This window comes from Suncus etruscus, chromosome 16 (assembly GCF_024139225.1).
Source record: "Suncus etruscus isolate mSunEtr1 chromosome 16, mSunEtr1.pri.cur, whole genome shotgun sequence".
NCBI lineage: Eukaryota > Metazoa > Chordata > Mammalia > Eulipotyphla > Soricidae > Suncus > Suncus etruscus.
The window spans coordinates 26,406,550-26,418,709 of record NC_064863.1 but is presented as its reverse complement, the minus strand read 5'-3'; positions in this window follow the sequence as shown (position 1 = coordinate 26,418,709).

The following is a 12,160-nucleotide window of genomic DNA, read 5'->3' as shown; positions in this document are numbered from 1 at the left end:
CTTCCTTCCTTCCTTCCTTCCTTCCTTCCTTCCTTCCTTCCTTCCTTCCTTCCTTCCTTCCTTCCTTCCTTCCTTCTTCCTTCCTTCCTCTCTTCCTTATTTTCTTCCTTTGTTAGATAACAACTATGTGCAGGAACTGCTGTGGTTTTTAGTTATCTATGTCAGAATAATGCAAACACACAATCTGGACACTCAGAAATTAGACTCTATTTGAAATGTTACCAAATAAATCTTTCTTGAAAACTACAAAAAAAATTACATTTTCTTCAAATTTGTGATCATTTTACTGGTATTTAGAAAGTTACATTTAATATGTAAGGATATCCCTATAATGAAAAATTATCTCTATGGGGCTTTAGAGGTAAGGTGTCTGCCTCGCAAGCACTAGCCAAGGAAGGACAGAGGTTCGATCCCTCTGCGTCCCATATGATCCCCCCAAGCCAGGGACAATTTTTGAGCACTTAACCAGGAGTAACCCTGAGCATCAAATGGGTGTGGCCCGAAAAAAAACAAAAAAATTATCTCTGTATTATTCATAATAGTCAAGTTCTGGAAATAACCCAAGTACCCAAAAATAAGAATAAAATAATGAAATAAAAGAATAATGAAAGTACAATATATATACATATATATATATATATATATATACACATAAGAGATATGATTTACCTGTGAGACAAAATGTAATCATGTAGTTTGCTTTATTCTAAATGGAATTGGAAAGTAAATATTCAGTAAATACAGGTAGAAGGAAAGGACAAAAGTTGAGCTCACTCATGTAAGATTAAGCAATACAAAAGTACATTCAATCTGTACTGAAAATAAACTCTGAGATATGGCCATCAGATAAGTCATTGAGATTGTGAATGGGTGTTCATGAAAAAGGACCCTAGGACTATAATGGAGAGCTATTGACATGATGGTAGTGGTGTGGCAAGCATGGAAATAATATGGAACTAAGGAACTAATATAGAAAATGTTGTAAGTCACTTCACCTGTATTAAAAAATGTTAATAGAGCACTTTAAACTTTAGTACTGTTTTTAAGTCATACTATAGCTCTGTGTCATCTCAAATATTGGTTACCTGCAAATAGTTCAAACCAGATTTACTTTCTTTGAGAAACTGTAGAAAATGATGAAAATATAATAACATCAGCAGGTTTATAATATTTACTCAGTTCGTTTTTCTTCCTGTTTGGGGGTTATACCCAATGATAGGGGCTATTTTTGGCTCTTCCCTCAGTAATAACTCCAAATCCTGTCAGTGTTTGGGAGACCATATGTAGTGTCAGGGATCAATGTCAGGTCTGCTGAATGCAAATGCTCTACCTGGTATATTATTGTTCTGGCACCTCAGTCAATTAATTTAATTTTGTTTAAGATTGCTTCTTTGTTTTTTTTTTGGGGGGGTGGGCGAGTTACTTGTGGATTTTTTGTTTCTTTTTTCTTTTTTTCTTTTTTGGCTAACCTACTCTTCTGAACTTATTGAGGACTTAAAGTTATTCTCAAGAAAAACTAGGGAATACCCTCATCTAAAACTAAGTAACATGTCTCTTTATCTAAAATTGTTCTTAATAATAATGATGATCCCTGTACTGCCATTAGAAACAAGGCCTAACTCGTTTCTGCAGTGAGCACACCAACCAGTATGAAAGAGAAATAAAATAAAGTGCATCCTGGGTATGTGGGCTTATGTCTTTATTTGACACTTTGGTTGCCCTGGTGGGGCATTTGAAATGGTTCCCCATTTCAAGGAAGATTGGTCAACTATTTAGGAGCTAATAGACATTTATAAAATTTATTTTTTTTAAAGCATCTTGTTTTTTTTTTTTTTTTTACCAGATTCAATGTAGGTGATTAAACTGGTGTTTTCATGTTCTTAAGAGAAAATTGTTTCATTTTTTTGTATTTTTAATTTTTGTGTTACCATCATAGAAAATTTAATTTTAAACAGAAATATCTTCCATACAACAAGGACAGAGAAAAGGCAATTTCCTCCTCCAGTTCTAGTCATTATCTTCTCTTTTTGACTTTCTGACTGACAAATATGAAACCCAATAAATCATTGCCTGGATCCAGTAAAATGAAGGTAGCATGAGGATTCACTCCCTCTGCATGAAAGGTATACAGTGATTTCTTTAGTCAGCATGAAGAATTTACAATCCATTTTCTCCTTGAAAGACTTTAAAGTGGTGAAATCTATATCAGCAGCTAAAAAAGCCAAGTAGATATGGAAGGCCCCCACATGGCAATGTGTTCTTGGGTTGTAATAAAAGTTCTGGGAATAAAATAAAAGGAAGAAATGGAATTTGAAGAAGTTACTTTTTTTCCCCTAAACCAGGAGACACTTCTCTCCTAGAAATGAGACCTGATAAGAGAAGCACCAGCAGGAACAAAGGTCAGGTGAAGATAGTCAGAGAAGATCAATGGATCTCGATCCTTCCCCCTGACAACCACAACAGGACTTAAACTTGGAAGAAAGTGCCACCTAGTGCAGGTAGGGAAAACCCTATATAAGCTAAATTCAAACAAGGGAAGTGCACACACATGCTCTGTGGCTCTCTCTATTTTTGGAGAAGCCCACAATCTCTCTCCCTTTTATTTTATCTCCCTCCCCTTCCTAGGGATTTTCAAATAAGATCTGACTTAATAAATAAGAATGATTTTCTTATTTTTTAAAACATATTCCAATTCTAATGTTGACCTTTTTTTCTTTTCTTTTCTTTTCTTTTTTTTTTTTTTTGGTTTTTGGGCCACATCCGGCGATACTCAGGGGTTACTCCTGGCTATCTGCTCAGAAACAGCTCCTGGCAGACACGGGGGGGCCATATGGGACACCGGGATTTGAACCAACCACCTTTGGTCCTGGATCGGCTGCTTGCAAGGCAAACACTGCTGTGCTATCTCTCCGGGCCCTAATGTTGACTTTTTGACAGATATTTCTAAAATTTATATATTTATATTGATTGATTTGATCATATTTCTCACAAAAATCCATATACTGAATTTTTATTAATTTCAATATAAATATAGACATTATAATTCACATAAATTCAGTAAGTTATATGAGCCCAAAGCTGTGTTAAACATTTACAGACTAATTTTAGGCTCCTTGTGAAAATGCAGCTCCACAAAACTGTATGCCATAGTCATTTGAGGCAGTCTCTCTAAGCCAACTTTTCTATGGCCAGTCTTTGACATTCCATTAGATCAAGCAAGGCAGTCAGAAGTCTGTAGTTTATAGAGAATGTTTCTTTAAGGATATATATTCACTTTGACCACTAAAATGGACACCTGTAGATTCTAGCAGGGTGTGTACCAATAGCTGACTATCTATCATTGTTTAAATGGATGAAAAATGACACATCTCTTGTCAATTATGTTATGCTGAGTATAATGTAATACACACAGACTATGTGAATCAACGGCCTGAGATTGAATGGGTTTTGGGATCATCCTGCACCCTTCTTTGCCTTGTTTTCTTCTCATAAAAAATTAGGTAATGATAACTTATTTTCTCATTGGGTTGCTTATTTGAACTAACATTTATTTCAACATTATCCGCAATAGCTAAAACATGGAGCAATCAAAGTGACTTGATACATTACTGAATAAAGAAGATGTGGAACATTTAAATAATAAATGACTGTTCAACTATTTGAAAGATAGATTTTTCCACTTACAACAAAATGAAGTGAGTTTATAAGTCTATGAAGCAGAGAAGTAAGGAAGAAAAACACAACTACTAGATCACTTCATTATATGTGCAGTTTACAGACACACAAAAGATGAACAAAAATCCTAGGCAGTGAACATTAGTAATAAAACTAATGGAAGAAGGATATAAATTGGGCAATTTATATTCTTCCACCATATAAAATGTTAGAACTTAACTGGATTGGATGTGGTAGCCAGCTTACTAATTAATTACATCACACTGAAGTAACTTGAGAAGAAAGATCTCAACAATCATGTGTGTGACATGATCCCCTGGTGAATTAAGACTATAATAATTAGCATTATTAAAGTTTTTGAAATTGTGTGATTTATGTATCTATCCAGATACATATATACTAAGATACACAATACTACTTCCTTGGTTCCTATTATACACAAACACAATCTGAAATTATAAAGAATGAAGTATTTTGATAAATAAAGGCCACATTTGATATATTATGTTATAATATATTGTCCCAAATATTCTATTTCATCGCTAGCTATAAGTTACTGTTTATTGAAAGATGGTGAGATCAGATGAGCCAGACACAGAAGCAGATTTGTGCTCCCGGGCAGGGTCTAACAGTATTCCACAGAGGCTGGCAGAGTTGTACCTGCATGCAGTGGGATTCTACAATTTGTATCTACTGGGAAAAGTTATAGCCAAGGGAAGAGGCATGCGCTGAGGCATGTTGTTAGTTAGGTAAAGACCTAACTAATGTTGATCAAGCTTTAATCAAGTTGGGTGGGTCTTTCCATGGTCAGTCCTTGTGACTTATGGTATGGGCTAATAACTTGCTGTTCTGCAGTTGATCCTCATGATTTATGATATGGGTAAACATCCTTCTATTCTTTCAAAGCTCCAGTCATCATCTATTGTTTTCAATCATAAACATCTCTTCTTCTGGTGGAGATTGAACTTCCTGGGAGGAAATATAAACTTCATGTATACAAGATTACTCTATTTTTAAATGGCTGAATTAGCAGAAATACATAATCATTCCTCTCTCATTTCTTTCTATCTCTACAATAATAAATTAAGGGCATCTCACTGCAAATTAATATTTGGAATATTATATTGGAAAATTTATTTTTCCATTTATGATTTTTCAACTTGTGATTTTCTACTATAAATTATCTATTTATATAATTTCAGGCAAGAGATCTTCCAATTACACATCTGCTACCACTGATACCACCAGTATCTGTGCTCCTCTACCAATGTCTTGAGACTCCACTCATTACACTGCCCTATTGGGTTAATACTGGTTTTCACCCTGAAAAAATAAGGTATCTTCTTTACATGTCAAAGACTCACCTCAGTGGGAAGAGTTCTATATAGGCCCATTACCTTTGCACCCCACTTCCCATGGTGGTGATCTTTCTTCCTAAGTAAATTATGGTTTTGTGGCAGCCCTTTCTTGCTCACATGCACCATGACATGGAAGGCTCTAAGACCAGACAGGTTTTATATTCCTCAGCTTTATATGGATTATTTCCTGCAGTCTTCCCTGCTCCAGATCACCTTTCCCCATGGTGGGATTATTGGATGTGGAGACTTACATCACATTGAAGTGACTTGAGAAGAAAGATCTCAACAATCATGTGTGACATGATCCCCTGGTGGATTAAGACTATAATCCCTTTCTGTTCAAGGCCATCATCTCCTGGTGGATTAAGACCATGGTCTTAATTTTCCTAATTTTTGATTACAGTACTATGCTCTTTACCATGTCCTTTAATGGAGAAGTAATATACATGGTGGAAAACTTGCTGTTATTCTGGTACATTCACATCCATGGATTGCTCAAGAATTTATATGCCATAATCTCAAAATTGTCTTATACATTAGAGAGTAAAAGTGTTTTCCCAGTGGTGACACCCTCTCTAATTAGAAGCCATCCCAGGGCCAATAAGTCAATGTTCAGTACTTGTGTTAAACCAGAGAGACCACCATCTGTCAAGTCCAGTACTTCAGATGAAGGAGATAATTATGATGACCCAGCAACTATCTCTTCTGACTCAGAGCCTGAAAGCAGCTCAGTAGAAAAGTTCACCTCTCTTCCTCCACTGCAACCCTGTAGAGGTAACCCTAGACATAGCTTTAGGTGAAGTTCAAAATTACCAAGTAGGCTCCATGAACCTCTCCATTTATCCCACACTCATCAAGAAGATTATCAGGCTCCATCTTATGAGGGCTTGAATATGGACTCACTCAGGTGCTCTTAAAAGGCCTGAGCCTCATGAGGACCAACTTCCCTCTACTGTACTGAGTACCTTAGAAGCTGAAGTGAGAGTGGGCTTTGACTCTTTAGAATTCTTAGTCAATTGCTAAGACTTGCCTAAGTCCTCAGAAATATATGCATTAAAAAATGTGGCTTAGTGTTGAAACTAAGACAAAACTTGACGCCTCGGTTATTCTGAATGGAGAATTTTAATGTTTAGACTTATGAGATGTTGATTGAAGAAGGGCAGCCAGTACACTGACATAAAAAAAAAAGTTGTCCTAACTTGTGCTATCTTGTCATATGTCCATGAGATAGTGCTGTGGGCCTGGGCAAAGATTGATACTGATGCTAAACTAATACAAAGATTTTTCAAGGAGTTTCTGAGCCATATGTATAATTTATGACAGATGCACTCCAAGGATAAGTTAGAGGTAAGGAAACACAGCAGCAACTAATAAGACAATTATGAAGACTACCAGGCAATCTTGGCCTTATCAGAGAGAAGGACAATGTTATGGGAGTAACAAAGAGCTTGTTGAAATGTGGCTTCTTTTAAACATCAAGCACAAATCTATGCTATCTAGGCCTATTCTGTACAAAGGCACACTCAAGATAATAAGAATGAATCAGATAATACAAACCAGAGAATACAAAGCCTTTCCCAATACTGCCTCTTCAAGGCACTCTGTCCTAGGTACAGCAAGGAAAAACAGTGGGCTAGATACTGCTTATGGTTGTTAATCCAGTCTTAAGAAACTGGAAAAAAGGCCAGCCACAGGCTTCACAAAAGCAGGACAGATGTTTTAACTATGGTAAACTAGAACATTTTTTTAGAATCTGCAGGATTCTTTCTGGACTTGCCTTCTTCTGTGGAGACCCAGGCTCCACAGAATCAGGGGACACTCTTACATACTTGTCTGTGCCCCCTTCCCTAGAATGTGCCAATATAGCTACAGTCAATTGATTTTCTGGCTGCATCCTGCTACTGCAGAAGTTGTGCTTTGTATATACACTGCCCTGAATAAAGTAATTCTAACAATGGCCTAGTCCCCCTAAAAATTAAAAACTGGCATAAAGAGGTTGATCCTACCATACCTCTTAGGTCTGCTCCTGGGAAGAAGTTATCTGACACTTAAGGAAATCACTGATTATGTAGGAGTAATAGATTCTGTTCATGTTGGAGAAATAATAATTGCCATTTACATGCCAACTGTTTAGACTTTTGAGAAGGGGGAACACATTGCCCAGCTTCTGTTACACCCCTAGCCATTCTGATTGCCCTAGAACTGAAGGTTTTAATAGTACCAACCCCCCTGACACATCTGCTGATCCTCTGGTGGACTTTAATATTACAGAGGCTGAGTACCTACTTATAACCTTGAGATTAACAGGAAGAAGTTTAAAGGTACATTTGACACCGGTTCCAATCTTCCTTTCATTTCTTCGTAATGCTGGCTCTGTAACTGGACCATGCAAGAGATAACTTATGGCCTACAAGGAATTTTATTGCGTTCTTTCTCTGTCCAAAAGAGTGCTAGATGGCTGAAAAGCATTGGCCCAGAGAACATGTGGCCATCTTTGAACTATATGTAACTTCCACTATATGTAACTTCCCCTTTCATCATTGGGGAACAGCATTGCTTTTTTGGATTTGTAAGCAGAAAAAAACAGGAACATACTTATTTCTTTATATGTATTTTTTTAGGGAATACTGTTGTTATTATACCTAAATATCAGAAATAATAGAGTATGATATATTTTGAGGGATAGATACTACAATCCATCTATAGTCCACTGGTGCTCCAATGTTACTGTGTGGCAATAACCTTTTATTTCTTTTTTGCATAGATAAACCCAATAAAATGGGGAAGTCTTATGAAGGAAAGTTTTGGTCTATTAGAGTTAGATAGTCAAAAATTTACATTTTAGCAGGTTTACATTTAACCCTGATAATTAGTTATACTGACTTGAGTTAAGCTTCAGTTGCTCAGAGATTGGTCATATACTTCCAAACTTTGGGCCCCAATCTCTGAACCAGGGACAGATTTTGATCTATCCTGGCAATGAAGGATTGTGCCCCTGTGGCAACAACTTGCAAACCAGGCGATGCCTCTGACATCCTGGCAATGACTTGCAAACCAGGGCATGCTCTGTGATGCCCTGGCAATGATTTAGGACTTGTAAAAACTCAAGGACTCTAGTGCTATGCCTCACTATGACAGCCACCATTAGAAGAACTTTTCTCAGCACCTAAAAGACTCTCTGTAGTTAGGAAAGCTTACACTGCCTGAAACCTGCAGTTAGGAGTATAGCCACATGCTTCCTTGCAAAGGTCACCTTGCACTTAGGCTAAAAGTTTCTTTTTTAAGATTTTCTTTTTTATTTCCCCAGCTTTTACTCTGCCTATGCAAAATAGCAGCCACTTTTATAGCTCTTATCTGGGAGTTCCCACGTCTTGCTCAGAACATTAGAACACAATTTATTTTGGTTTATCTCATATTTCAGCATTTTAGTAAATATATAGGAGGATTTGTTGGGTTAATACCAGTTTTCACTTTAAACAAAGATGGAGTCCACTTTACATGTCAACGACTCCAGTAGATGGGAAAAGTTTCTAGATAGGCTCTTTGTCTTTGCTTCCCTAATTTATAGGGGTGTTTTTGGTTCCTAATAAAAACTGCAGTTTTGGAGGCAGCAGGAGATGAAAGGCTCCTGAACCACACACACATATTTCACCCTTCTAAGCTTGGTTTTGGTTTTTCCTGCAGCATCTCCTGTACCAGATCCATTTCCCCCAGAGTAGAATTATTATGTGTGGATCCTTAGAGTCATATGAGAAATTTTAATTAATATATGTTGTGTCAAATACTTAGAAGAGAATTGCCACTTAATGTCTTCAGGTACACAGTTACTTTAGATCTTTATAAAAATATTCAAGGACTTTGGCAGAAGTCCTTGTGGTACCTTCAGGCCACCTCATCCTTCCCCTACCCTCAATCCACCATCTCATTTTGTGGTTGGTGTTCTGTCCTATAAGCAAGCGACAATGGTTTGCCATCATTTGATAACTTCTGCTCTTTTGTATTTTACTCAATAGACTGTATATATGAGAAATTTTCTCATATTTGTCCTTGACTTGCTAACTTATTTTACTTACCATGATATTGTACACATTATCCAAGTTGCAGATACTATATGCGTTTATCTTTTTTCTTTATTTTATTTTCTTTTCAATTATTTTCTTTTCATTTTGGCTTACACTAGCAGCATCCAGGGGTTACTCTGGGCTCTGTGCTCAGCAATCCCTCCTGGTATGCTTGGGAGACCAAGTGAGATGCCAGGGATCAAACCCAGGTTGGTCATGTGCAAGGCAAATGCCTTAGCCTCTACGCTATTGCTCTAGCCTGTTTTTAACTTTCCATATGGCAGCATAGCATCACATTGTGTTTATATACCATAACTTCTGAATTCAAGTCCTCTGTCTTTAGACATTGCCCTTTTTATATTTTGATTATTGTGCTTAGGATTTTAATGAACAGAGATCTGGATATAATATTTCAAATTAATGTTTTATGTTGTATTGTAGATATAAATTTGTGGCATCTCTAGGCCGTATATAAGTTCTATGCTTTATTTACTGACTCCATATAATTTTCTATTGAGGTTAAAACACAACATTATAAGGAAACTTGAATACAGATTGATTTTTTTTAACCGCAACCCAGTCTACTTTTTTCCCCAGCATTATGATGTTTGCCATCATCTTTGGTGTGAGATTAAAATAAGAGACTTCTGCTTACCCTTGCCATTTGCTCTTAGTGGTTTTATTTTTATTGTTCCATCCTACATTTATAAACATTTCTGATATTACCCAAGAGCATAGGATTCTACAGAAGAGTTTTAAATTACTGAGAAAATATAGTAATAGGCAATGCTTAAGCAAAGAACCAACCCAAGCCTCAGACCATTCACACCACTCTGTAGAATTCTGGTATTTTTGTAAAATAATTATCAATTGATAAGAATTGTTAAGAAAATTTTAACGAAACTCTTACATAGACTCAGTTTTCTAAAAAGCCTCCCCAAATAAACCACATTTAATTGAGACCTATTATTAAGTCCCTCCCCACATAGGAAGCTACTTCTCCTTTTTCCTCTGTTTTCCAGTAAAATTTTCTACCTTATAACCTTGAGTCTGAGCATCTTTAGTACTAAATATTTATACTTTTGTAGATATTAAGGAACCTGGAAAGCCTAGACCAACATAAGAGAGCTGCCTTCACTGTCCCTACATCAAAATAATACATTATTATCCTCTTGTCTTTGATTTCCCAGATAATAACTGACTATAAGATAAATAGTTTTCCTATGCTATGGGCCATTTATATGTCTTCTTTGTGAAAGTGTTTGTTTATTTACTTTTCCTTTCTTAATGAGGTTATCATGTAGTCATTGTTTTTGTTGTTACTGAGCTTTGTGAAAGCCTACAAAGATGTCTTTGTGGAAGATATCTTTGCATATTCTATACCCATCTTTACAATTCTTTTGAAATAGGAGCAGCTAGATAACATTAATAGAATTATGTTCTTATGAAAGGTGTTTTTTACATTTGCATTATAATTTTTCTATAAATGATATTTATATATACTTATATAAGTATAAATATATGAGTGTTGTTCATAATAAATGCTGGCAACTTTTCTTTCCATAGCTTGCTAAGATTTCAAATTATTTTTAGAGAGTAACATAGTTTAATAAAAACTACTTATGGGCTTTTCTAGTTATATTAATATAGTTTATCTCTATTAATAAAATAGATAAGAAAACAGGGTGATCAGATGTAAATAAAATAGTCTTATGATTTAAAAGTCATGGCCTGTAACCAAAACACAAATGTAATTAGGTCGTTGCCCTTGATTTACTTCTACTTAATGAAAGTGCATGTGCCTTGTCATTTAAAAGCTCATAATGCTTTCATTATCTGGAATGATCCTAAAAAAGTTTAAAGTGAACATGATATTAGTGCATATTATGTTATTCTCAAAATAACACCTGTATTTTGTAAATAATACCTATGTTCACATAATTATAGAGGCATGTCTTTAGCTTCCTTAATGTAGACTCAAACTTTTTCTAAAGTGAATTAGTATTAAAATGACCACTATGGTTATACCCCTTTTTTACTGGTCTGTGTTTTAGTAAAGAATACTTTTTTTTTTGGGGGGGCACAACTGGTAATGCTCAGGTGATACTTCTGGCTATGTGCTCCAAAATCACTCCTGGCTAGAGGAACACCTGTCCTATGGCTAGTGTGGGCAAGGCAGATGCCTTATCACTTGCACCACTGCTCCAGCCTTGTAAATAATATGTTTTATGAACAATATGTAGAGATACCTGTTAAGGAGGAGTGAGTCAAAATTAGCCCTTTAGTGAATGTTGAGACTTGACATATGTTAAATGGTTTAGCAGAAAATGCATTTGTTGCTTCTAAGAATATTATTCCATAAATGCATGCATTATCACACTCAAAATTCTTTAGAATTGGAGCATAATCCCATTATTCACAAGAGACCTAAAGACAAAGAAAAGATCATGCTGTTCTATTATTTGGGGTATTTGGGATTTAGCAAAGTTTGGGTTTCTATTTTCTCATTAGCATTTATATAACAAGAGATCTGGGAAAAGATGTTTAAAATTTTTTATGCTTCATTCTTATCTCCATTTATTTGTATATGTTTTATATTGATCTATAGAACATCTGTATGATGATGATTAAATAAATATTAGAAAAAAATTAACCAAGAAACTGTAAGGAAAATGTCCTTTGATCACATGACCCTGTCTGTGTGAGTATGTAACTCTTTAAAAGTTTTGAAATAGAACAAGTCAAAGCCTTATATTTCTAATAAATCAATTCATCCTACTATGAGAAAGGGTAAAATAAGGTGTATAAAACTGGAGACATTTTGTAAATTCTTTCCAATATGAAAGAAAAAGAAATATATTTATCTCCTAAACCAGTGTTTAAATGAATCAGGAATAGAGTCATGGTTATTAAGCTGAAATAACCAGAGAAAGTAGTGATATATATGGGTTTGATAAAAGAAAAACAACATTGTATTAAAATATATGGACAGTTTAAGGATGAGAAATAACATTAAAATTACCTAGAAACTGGTACTGTAGTGATAGGACAGTGGTAGGACATTTG